Here is a 12,596-nt window from a genome sequence, read left to right as displayed (position 1 = left end):
TTTTTTTTCACGTGTTCTTGGAAAGTAGTTGTTGTTACGAGATAACGATTTGACAATTTATGTGACCATCTTATATGATGACAAGAACGGGATATAAGACTGGTAAAAATCCCGGTTTCTTTTTCTCGCCATCCCGACTTTTTTGCAAAAATGTCCCGGTTTTTCCGGTATTTTTCAAACGCAGCTTACTTGAATTTTTATTCTTCATTGAAATCAGAGATTGAAACTATTTTCCAACTCAAAAATTAATTCGTGCTAATTACAACTATAAATAAGAATATTAATCTCACATATTTGTCATGGTGAACATTTACTTCCAATTTCATAGAATTCATTTTTTTGGGACGTTTAGTTAAAAATATAGAAATGATACGAATAGAATTATTTATTGCATCATTGACTTTGGCCAAATAACCATGCAGAAGATAATCTACTTCGATACCAATTAAACTTGCGACAAATTCATTTTATCGGTGTTTTCCATTAATATTCAGCCTGCAAAAAAAGTAATGCGAATCCTTCACGACTCAGGAAATTTATCCCGGACAAAATATGGCTCGCGAGCAGAAAAGACCGAGTATTCATGCTATGTGTAGTGTATGTATTTATTACAGAAAAAAAAATGACTAAAGTAAAACGAAAATAGTCCGAGTTTGTCAAAGGAGTAGTGGAGATTGAAATATTATTGTGGCACTATCTGTCGAAAATTGGGTTACCAGATGGTCACCTTTAGGAGGACAGGTCTTCTATTTGTTGTCATTTCAAGCGTCCTCCTACGTTTCGGAAAATTCGCCTTTTTTTCCTGCTTTCAGGTTTCCGGAATTATTTTTCTTTTTTTTACTAGGAAATTTTTTTTCCACTTTGAAACATATATATCTCTTCATCAGGGTGACCATACATCCCGTATTTCCAGGTACAGTCCCGATTTTTTCTGTTTCCCTGGCCGTCCCACTTTTTTGTAAAAATGTCCTGCTTTTTCAAACAGTTCACTTGAATACTTGAATTTGTTCTTTTCATAAAAAATGTAGGAACAGTTAATTTTCATAACTCAATAACTATAAATTGACGAGATAACATTATTTCCAGTGATATATATTATATAGTAATCTCTTTGAATATTGCTCGTATTGACAACACTTGAGTTGTCAAAAGTGAGTTGAAGGATTTTGAAATATTTAGTGGCAGTATATATTTCTCAACAAACATGAACCATACAGAGTAGAATGCTTATTAACTTTTTTTGCCAAAAGCATAGTGCTTTTCACATTTGACAGGCAACTGTGAATAAGTTAATTCATTTAATAGATTTTATTCAACATCTTGTGCGTTGAGAGCAGGGCCGTAACTACGATTTTTGCCGCCCCCACAACTTTAAAATTCGACAATTTTACGATGGGTTGCTTTGTTTGCACCTAAAATTTCCGCCCTCTAAATTTTTCCGCTAGGGGCAGTTGCCCCCTGACCTCCTCTAGTTCCGGTTCTGGTGGAGAGTATCATTGATTTCTTTAAATAAAACGTCAACATGAACTGTGAATTTCACCGAAAATCTTTTATTATATATTTTTGAAGAATAAACACATTCAGAGCACGAAGTGAAACTGCAAAAAAATATGTGAAAATGTTCTGGTAGCAGTCTTTTCCCTTCATTTGAGAGAGAAGGTTGGGAGGGGTGGAAAAAAATAAATTTGAATCGATTAATGAGAAAACGATATTCGGAATTCTCAAATCACCAGAAACGAATTTATTCTGAAAATCTATTCAAACTTGGGGATTGAAAACAGCTATTTGTGGTATTTTTTTAAAAAAAAATTTAGTTAGTTTTGTTTCTTAATTGGCAATTTCGCCCTGATTTGGCGACTTTTTGGCAACAATTAGCAATTTGGGGACAATTGGCAATGTCCCGTAAATTGCCATATTTGCGAACCGAATTTCCCGTATTTTTCTCGAAAAAATATGGTCACTTTACTCTTCATTAATATGAATATTTCTGTGGGGTTTTTTCCACACGCATTGACGTCAAAATTCCCAGTTTTTCTTTTTTTTTGTTGCTTTGTTTTAGCGTAGGATTACCCATCGTCCTCCTTTTTGATGTCATTTCCAGCGTCCCACTATAATTTGGAAAATTCGTTTGTTCGTCCTCCTTTTCAGGTTCCCGGAATTATTTTTCTTTTCTCAGGGAAAAAATTTCTACTTTGAATCATATTGAGTGATATTGAGTGATCATCTTCATTGATATGAGTGTTTAAAGTGATTTTTTTCCCCCATGCATTGATTTATCAAGAGCTGTCTGTTTATTTCGAAATAAGTTCTTGCTTTCGCTTTCTTTTAGAGTTTCTGTTTTAGTTGGGAAAAAAATTGTAATAGTTTTTAGGCCGGTTTTATTAATCACAATGATGGTGACATCTATCGTGAAAACTGGGAAAAGTAGTCATTAAGGATGCTCGCGCTAGAGTCCTCCTTTCTCAGTTTTCGAATCTCGTAACCCTATTTTAGCGGTTTTGTTTTAGGCCGGGGATTACACTATAAAAGTTTCGTGAAAGTGTTTTTTTTACCTGAAAAATACAACCAATAATCTGATCGGTCTGGAGGTTAAATTCGGGCAAATGTGACCGATCAGCTTATTGGTTGTATTTTTCAAGTTTTATGAAAGCAGATTTGCAAAACTTTTATAGTGTAATCCCGGCCTTGGAGTTAGGAAAATTATTGTTGTGGCCAGATTTATTTAGGGTTTCTAGGTTCGAAAACTGAGAAAGGAGAACGCCTGCGTGCATCCTTGATGACGCTCTTTTAAGTAATTTTCACAACAGATGGCACCACTTTTTCCTCCAAAAAAAGAAACCACCACCCCAATAATTTTTCCCAATTAAACCAGAACCGCTGTATATGTAACGGAAATGTGATAAATCCGTTCATTATGAATAATCACCGGCTATTATGCACAGGGACGAGCTCAAGTATTTAAGCTGTTTTTGCACCGGGCTTAAGCGGCCCGGTGCAAAGACAGCTTTGCGACCCTCTAAAACGTGGTTTCTCAATCACTCAGTGTGCATGAACACCCTGATGGACGCCTGGTTTGCATTGGCAGCCGAGCATAAGCGGAGATAGAATTGGAAGTCTGGGGGGGGGGGGGCAAGATGATGATGATGATGTCAATTCGTATATACATATATACATTAGATCAGTCGACTCCACCTTTGACGCTGGGGGGGGGGGGGGGGGGCGTTATTTAAATGGTGATTAAAAAAAAGCATTCAACAATAGATTTGGACGATTTTGCCAGATGCATAGCGAAAAAAATGTAAGTTTGCTTTCCAGACCATGGCCTTCACATAATGGAGCAGGGCTGCTAGGCTGAGATCTTTTGCGGTCCACAGGCCAGATTTCTGACGGGCCTTTCTTAAGTGAATTTATAGCCTGGGGAAAAAATAATGAGAATTGTCCCGGGTCAAAGGAATCAGCATTGAATGTTTTTTTTTCATCTTATTTTCTTTATTTCTGAATGGTATAGCTAACCCCCTCCCCCCTTCAGTACACGGCATCTGCTGTTGGTGAACAAACAATAGTATTCTCGAATGCAAGGGCGTAGCGAGGGGGGGGGGACTTGGGGGTCTGGTCCCCCCCCCCCGAAATGTGAGAAAATGACCGAAAAAAGGGAAAAAGATGGTCAAATCCATTGCTCTGTCACTTTGGTCCCCCCCCGAACGAAATTTCTGGCTACGCCCCTGCTCGAATAGATATTGCTTCCAGAGCTATTTTTCAGACTATCGTTTTTATGTTATCTTGGGGCAAGCTGGGACATGGTTAGAATAACATCTATCCTGCTTGGATGCAACTTGGATTCGTCTGGGAATTTCGAGGGCGGTGGTCAAAGCGTGTAAAAATGTTTGGGAAAAGAAACACACACGCAAATACTCATGCCAAAGAAGAGATATATGTTTCAGAGAGAAAAAAAAAGAAGTGATTCCGGAAACCTGGAAAGGAGGACAAAAGAATGAATTTTCTGAAACGTCGGAGGACGCTTGAAATGACACCAAAAAGGAAGACGTGTCCTCCTAAAGAAGCACGGATGGCAACCCTAGTTTTATTGATTAGAATGGTGGTGCCATCTGCTGTGGAAATTGGGAGAAGTGACATTAATAAGGGTGTGTGCGCAAGCGTCTTCCTTTCTCAGTTTTCGAATCTGGTAAACCTAGTCGAAGAAGAAGCCAAATATCCTACTAACACTAATGCATCCTTATTGATTATGCGTTTGAATTGGTGCTGCCATCTATATGTTAAGTATACAGAACTCCCCGAAATACGTATATTATAATGTGCAAACATTATATGAAATTATTCTGATTTCTGAAAACTGGTTAAACAAAGACCATTGAGAAGGAAAAAAAAGAAAACTGGTTAACTAAGACAGAATTTAGATAAAGTTGAACTCTCTTTTTCACTGAAATTTACTGAGAAAGAACTAAGGAAGAAAGGAGAGACGATTTTTTTTCATTTACCTTAATTTCCCGTAATAAATCAATACCTTTCAACCAACTAATACTTGCAAGCAATACTCAAACTTTTGATTTCCATTACATAGTATAGACCAGTGGTTCTCAACCTGGGCCATATGGCCCCCTTGCGGTCCTAGGATATTCTAGGGGGGCCACGGGAGAAAATCAGAAGAAAGGTGATCCACGACAGGTGGTAAAAGGAGTCATAGAGAGCTGTGAAGAGAAAAGCTTTAAAAGTGAAACAGGGTTGAAAAAAATTACTACTTTCAAAATTCATCAGATCCGTCTATACAACCAGGAGCATCTTTACCCTTGGGTCTATGTGGGTCTTCATGTCTATAATGGAGGGAGGGGGACTGCACTATATGCAGGATCTGGTACTATGATTTTCATATGTAAGCTGTTACTTCCGGCTAAGTATGGAGGGCCCCAGAGCAACGGTTGATGTGTTTGAGAGGGTCGATTTATCGTGCATGTTCGTTGGATCGTCCCGCATTTTACACAGACCGTTTTTTGCAATATAATTTGACTCCTGGGAGAGATGATAATCCACCATTTGAATCCGTGCCTAGCCAGGATTCCAGAGATTGATCTGATTTATTAAAATTTCATTCATAATCAAAAAAATAGAAAGTATCTCACTCTTGGATGACGGTGGAGTGGGGCCCTGGATAGGACAGGGGAGCCACGAGAGAAAAATGTGATCCATAGGGGGCCATGAGCTGAAAAAGGTTAAGAAACACTGGTATAGACCAGTGGTTCTCAAATTTTTTTTGCCCATGGCAACCTTTCAACCATTTCTCATTCCTGTGGCCCCCCCCCCCTTCTGACCATGAGTAATTTTCTAACTACCCCCCTTCCTGTTTTCCCGTTAAAAGACTGTTTTAAAAAATATTGTTTGAAGTTTAAATATGTGTTTGACTTTAATTAATTTTTAATTTATGAAAATCACACGAAAGAGCAAAATAAACATAATACAACAGATTAAGAAAGTATAATAAATTATTTTCAATCAATGTAAACTTTGGGGTCATTCAAGTATTACGTCAGCATCGAGGGAAGGGGGTTTCTGAATTGCTGACTTTTGATGACGAGGGGGGGGGGGGGGTTTGAAGGTTGCTTACGTCATCAACCACCACCTTTTTTTGAAGATATGAAATATTCTAAGCTGCTGACGAAATTTTGCTAACAAGGGGGTCTGTGTTTTGCTGACAAAGGAGTCAAAAATTGCTAAAAATTTGCTGACGTAATACTTGAACGACCCCCTTGCGCTTGAAGACGTCATAATGTCATCAAGTTACTGTACAGGATGAAGTTTCAATTATTTACAAATTAGTTTTTCTTGGGTAAATTTGAATTTGGATAAATCAGAATTTCTAACTAATCAGAAATTATAAATAATCAGATTTCAAATAAAAAAAATTATTGGTTTATCGATTATATAATTTCGATACGGTGAGATTTACATTCATCGTGAAAATCTGATGTCTCGTTGGATGACAAGCTATCTCCAAAGTGGCTTTGTTGGTTCATAATGTGGCCTCTCTCTCTTCCAGGCGAACGAAGCAACGCGTGAGTTATCTTAAAAACAACAAAACAAGGGCGTAGCGAGGGGGGATTTGGGGGCCTGGTCCCCCCGAAATGTGACAAAATGACAGAAAAAAGGGAAAAAGATATCCAAATCTATTGTTTGATCACTTTGGTCCACCCCCCCCCCCCGCCCCAGAACGAAATTTCTGGCTACTCCCCTGCAACACAATATTTCACATAACAAACACTACTATATGTAATGTGCAGGGTACATAGGTAACAAGACGTATGGTATTTTACTGGCGAACCGTTCACTCTACAGGAATACTTTCAATTAGAAAAATTATCCAAATAATGTGTAGTATTCAGATATGTCATTCATGTTGAAAAGGGTTGCATAGTTATTAAAATAAAAATGTTAACATTTTATACGGACACCGCGTGCTCAAAAACCCAATTACAAAGTGTAGCCCTGTCTCTCTCCTGATGCCTACAAAACCGTTTTATCCGCATTTAACGCAGTTTTTTGGTTGGTAGTCTTCAAATAAATGTCACTGTCAATCACTGTCATTAAAGAGTGACACTGTATATATAAATACATTCATCTAGAAACCTTATAATTATTGATAACACAAGCTTATGACTAGGACTCTGATTTTTATGACCTAGAGAAGAAACGTAGTTGCTAATAACTTATCAGCAACGACGTTTCATCTTTAGGTCATAAAAATCAGAGCCCTACTTATGAAAAATTGGAGGAACACACACAAAAATGTCATTGTGCTTGTTTTCGTGAAACTCTTAAAATATTTGATACTTCAAGTACTAAATTTCATCTTTCAACTACTCAGATCCTTATGCTCGGTGTTAAAATATCCTGCGGTGTTGAAAAATCAATCAAATGTTTGTTAATGTTACTTAAATAGGGGAAAAATAGTGAAAAAAATATTTTATGCATTTTGTTTGAAATTAAATTTTTTTGGTCACTCTTTTAACAAGTTTCTTCGTGGCCCCATTATCAGCAGCCATGGCTCCCCTTTTGCGATATTTTCCTCCATGGCCCCCTTGGAGCCATATGACCCCGGTTGAGAACCACTGGTATAGACCATTGGCGTACGCAATGACGAAAAAACGTACCCCCCCCCCCCCCGAAGAAAAAAAAATTGACCCCCCCCCCCTCGAGAAAATCCTGCATACACCTATATTGCAGACCCCGTGGAAGAAGGCAGAGATACTGTAATTTCGTTTTATTTAAACTCTTTCTTATACAGTATTATCTTTTATAAGTACAGTGAAATCCCGATGAAATGATTCTCTGCTGACCAAGAAAGAAGAATATTGCTGTAGAGAGGGATTATCCCCTTATATCGAAAGGATCGATGTGCACTAAAATGTGGCGAAATATATTCTAAAAATATGCAAATATGCACTTAAAAAAAACAAAATATTCATTAACGCCTTAATTGTGACGCCCGAGCCAGTTCGGGCAACAGAAAATTTTTTATATTTGTGTGATTTGATGATTATATTTGACAAAAAAAGTAAATAAAACAGCGCTTTCTTTTATACGAAGCCTGAATTGAGTTCGTTTATCTTTTCTATTGATATAATGAACAACAAAAATATAATTTTTTTTTCCATTTTTGGTGCATTTTTCTGAAATAATTTACACTGGCAAGGGTTTAAAAATCTATAAACATATACTGAAAAAATTTCCAAAAAGTCGATAAAAATCCCAAAATATGTACCAAAACCGAGAAAATTTGCGTTTAAAACAACGCAGTTAAGCTAACGTGTTTTTGAAATGCAATTTCTATTTCTTTTATTACATATTTATTTACAAAAAATATTGATGAGATAGGATGACGGGGAGATAGGGTGGTATTCACTCAAATTCATAATGATAATGTATTATTCCCCTTTTTTACAGTAATTATCTCGTCTTAAATGAAGTTAAAAAAATGCGTGTTATAATTTTCATGCACCGGGTTTTTTGAAATTAAATATTAAAAAAGAAAGAAAAAGAGCAAGAAGAAAATGAATCAATTTTGAACCCGACCTCTATTAAAAACGGTTCCCAGTTTGAGTAACGGATATTAGCGAAGACTTCACACATCTGAAAAAAACGAAATACCACCTGTCTCTCGTACTAAATGTTTCTAATCTTTTACATACATAGTTAGGATTCAAAATTTTATACCGATCATTATTCATGTGCGGAAAAAAAACCCAATGTTATGCATATATAATGTGCGACAGAGGCGCCGACATGAAGAAAACATTGGGGGCTGACACGAAGCCTAAAATGGAGAAAGTTCCTCCGTTGCTGGTCGTCCCGTATACACGGGACTGAAGTGAGTACACGGGAGAAAGAAGATGCATTTCATAGTTTTTTCAGAAATTATCGGAGGGTGGGACTCAAATGGCCTCAGCCCCTAGTTTCCGGCTCCTATGATGTGCAATATCTTTGTGAAAAATTAAAAAATGTGATTGAACTTTCATAACACTTAAAAAACATGCTCTTATTCTGAAAACTTCAATTTTATGCATTTGCATGCATTAATGCTAAACAAAGGCTAAAATATGTAAATACCTATGCAAGTATGCATTTGAATATCATCCGGGCTGTAGCCATAATTATTACAAGCTACTAAATTCATGCTGATGTTGACATCTCACCCAAATCGACATAAATATTGAGTACTGCCATAAAATGCACCGATAAACATCGCCGGAAAAAATTATAACTGATTTATTAATTACTGTATAAGATGTTTTATAGGCCTCTATATCCTCTCTTGTACGTAGAACCAATACGTACATCGAAAAATAAACTTTCTTCGTATCAATCGAATATAAAAATGATAAAATAATTTTCAACCAAAATATCAACACATTGATGATGTGAGTCGGAGAATTTCAGCGAAATTTCATATATCTTTAGTAGGTCTATCTTTCAGACCCTGGTGCCACAAATGTTGCTTTCTCTCACTGTAGAGTTTTTCTTCTCACCTCAGGGAGTTAAGCCATGGCTTAAAGGATTGCATAAGTTTTAAGTTAGAAATATGATAAATATGTACTTTGGGGGCTTTCATCAGAGGGCAACACTTAAAGCTGAACTTTCAGGGGAATTTAAGATGGCTTCCAGGAGAAAGTGATTTATTACATAAAATTTAGAAATATAATTATGGAAAAAATTATATGTGAAGATGAATTTACTCTGCATCAACTTGGCTGAAAAAATTTGAACGAAGTGAATTAAATCTTCACAAAAAAATTCGATTTGCTGACATTTATGTTTTTGATGAATTTTTTGAGTCAATTTTTTTTCATCAAAAATGCAAAGACTTTGAAAATTTCAAAAAATGAATGCTCTGGTCTGAAAGGGCTATACGAGTGCAGCATATTTTCATAAAAATATTAACTCAATCAGTCATGAAACAAACTCAAAGAAATATAATTCAGATAAATTTATTTATAACTGTATTATTTGTGAATACCGAAGGCTCGTTAATAAGAACTAATAGTTTATATGAGAGAGAGCTTTTACTGCAACTATTTTCTCCGTTTCTTTATCACGATGTTCATTTACTCGCATCGTATTTTATTTCGATCACATTTATTTCTTTTTTTTTCTTCTTATTTTTGTTAGAAAATACTACTATCCTTTCAACAAGTATTTGATTATGTTTCTCATTTCCAAGATCTAAATCAATAGAAACTTTTTGCAACTAGCAGTAAGTTAGATTTGTAGTGTTGTTATCATTTTGAATAGATCTAGTAAGCCGTTGTTCTTCAATGGTACTCCATTCGTAATTGTCGCTATCCCCATTGTTTCAGCGTTGTTTCATAATCTTATTTTTTTTTATCGTTGTTTCTATTAAAGGAATAACAAAAGTATCAGCTAATTATTATTTCTATTAATAACTAGCACTTAGATACGCTCGAATGGCTCTTATTTACAAACAATTAAGTCTGTGATACACTTCAAACTCATGATATTTTAAGCACGAATCTATATAATTAGAACTACTTTAATAACGTTTCCTTTAGAATCACAAAATGTAACTCTTTTAGAAGGCTGCGTTACTTAAAAGTTGCGTAATTATATGCAGACAGAAACTCTTCTAAAAAATGCACATTTCGTTAACGTTCTCATAATCAGCTAAATAATCAGTGAAATAATATTGCGTGTGAATACAATACTACTTTCATTAATCGTAAACCACGATTACTCAAGTCAATTATCATTCAATAAATTTTATCTTATCACGGTCATTCATGCACAAGAAGAATAATTAGACGAAATTCTCGGTTTTTGTTCTTTTTGGTAAAAAAGTAAATTAAATACTTATACTCATTTTGGCGTACGCAGGGAGGGTTTGGGGTTCTAACCCCCCTCAAGCCAAGATTATAGTGTTATTTTGCAGGAAAAACTTAAACACCCCTGAGAAGAAAAAATAATTGAACCCCCCCCCCCCCCTTGAGAAAATTCTGCGTAAGCCTAAGCTTATACTTATAATTAAATACTTATTGCGTATTTTTTCCAGAGAGACGACGCGAAAAATCGGCAGTTGCCGTTCTTCCTGAATAGTCTCATTTTTCTAAGTATATATGCCATGTTATACCATCCTGAAGTAAAGCATTCAGGGGTTTTTCGACATCTCGTTTGTTGAACCGGTTGGTGATAACGGGATAATATGGCGGACGTGTTGTTGTTTATGGCAGGATGTGTAAATAGCAACATCATTTCGTCTTACGTATTCCTTCGAAAAAAGTGTAAATTTTCTTACTTAGGTAGTAGAAAAATATCCGGTCTTTGCAATTTCTCTTTCGTAGTCATTCTTTATAAGATATCATGATCACGTAGCTCACGAAATCAGTTTCCTCTATACAGTTGCTATTGTTATAAAATAAATGACTTATAGTGTAAAGACTAGAATGCAGCACTCGTAAAAGTTGGATAGTATGATTTGTCTTGGTTGTTTCCTTCATCTACGAGAATTTTTTCGAACATGAAACAAGCGTGTATGCTTGCACGCATTACCAAGTATATTATCCACATCATAGCCCCCACAAGGGGGGGGGGGGGGCTGACAGGGCCCGGGACAAATACTACCATTGACCCTGCCCCAGGATGTGGGAGTCATGATCCACATGTACCAGTATTATCTTAATACAATTTTTAACAAAATACGTTTTGAAAACTTTATTCTTATAAATAAACTTCATTCGCATAGAATAAGAATTTCGATACTTTTTTCGATTATCAAATAACTAAACTGCTCAAAACAATTAGGGGAGCACATGGTTTTAACAAAATTACGCAAAGATGTATACCGATAAGTAATATAAAATGAATCATCCATAATTTAAAGCCTAGCAAGAAACGGAAGAAGAAAACTTCATATGCAAATCAAAGTTCATGACGTCAAAAACCAGAAAAAGGAGATAAGGGCAGAAATCGGGATGTTGCCGAAACGTCTGTTTTACTGCTGTAACTGTGAAATTCGATTGCGCAGTATTTTTTTTTGAGACAAGGTGACTTGAGGATGTGTCAACAACGTGATTTACCGGAATCCATGGCATGGCGTGTTATAGGCAGACTGGAATCCGGGCAAACACAACGTAGTGTCGCGGACGCTGTTGGAGTCGCCAGAAGTGTTGTTGCAAGGCTGTGGAATAGATTCAAAGAAACAGGAAATGTTAGACGTCGACCAGGGCAAGGCCGGCCACGCGCCACTACAGCAACTGATGACCGGTATATGCGGTTAACAGCCCGTCGAAACAGAACAGAGAATGCTACGCAGCTGCAAAGACGGTTGCTCTTGGCAACAGGACGAAGGGTGTCCAGCCAAACAGTACGTAATCGGCAATCGGCTTCATGAGGGAGGGCTCTATGCACGTAGGCCAATGGTCTGCATTCCGTTGACCCCCACGCCACCGTACGGCCCGAAGAAGATGGGCTGCTGAACATCGAGATTGGAGCCAATTGCTGTTTACAGACGAGTCCCGATTCAGTCTGGAGTGTGACACCCGACGTGTTCTGGTATGGAGGGACCGGGGCACTCGAAATAACCCCGCATTCGTTCGTGATAGGTCACAATACAGACGAGCTGGTTGGATGGTATGGGGTGGAATCAGCATAGGCGGACGTACGGACCTGCATATCATTCGGAATGGCACTTTGACGGCCCGAAGATATGCAGACGAGATACTGCGACCTCATGTCATCCCTTACGCTGGAGCCATTGGAGATTCCTTTGTTTTCCAGGATGATAATGCCCGACCGCATAGAGCTCGTCTGGTGGAGAACATGCTTGAAGCTGAAACAGCTGAAATACAGCGTATGCAATGGCCAGCGTGCTCTCCTGACCTGAATCAATTGGACGACGCATTGCTGCGTGACCAAGGCCGCCTGTTATTGTCCGAGACTTGCAGATTGCACTTCTTGAGGAGTGGAACAGTATTCCCCAAAGTCTGATCGATAACCTCATCGCATCCATGGCAAACAGGTGTGCAGCAGTCTTAGCTGTTCGAGGAGACCACACGCCCTATTAAAACTCATGCATC

This window comes from Pholcus phalangioides, unplaced genomic scaffold (genome assembly GCF_987345545.1).
Source record: "Pholcus phalangioides strain wild (caught in Gottingen) unplaced genomic scaffold, Ppha-v1.0 ptg000007l_1, whole genome shotgun sequence".
Lineage (NCBI taxonomy): Eukaryota > Metazoa > Arthropoda > Arachnida > Araneae > Pholcidae > Pholcus > Pholcus phalangioides.
The sequence above is the reverse complement of the archived record's forward strand: the minus strand, read 5'-3'. Positions refer to the sequence as shown.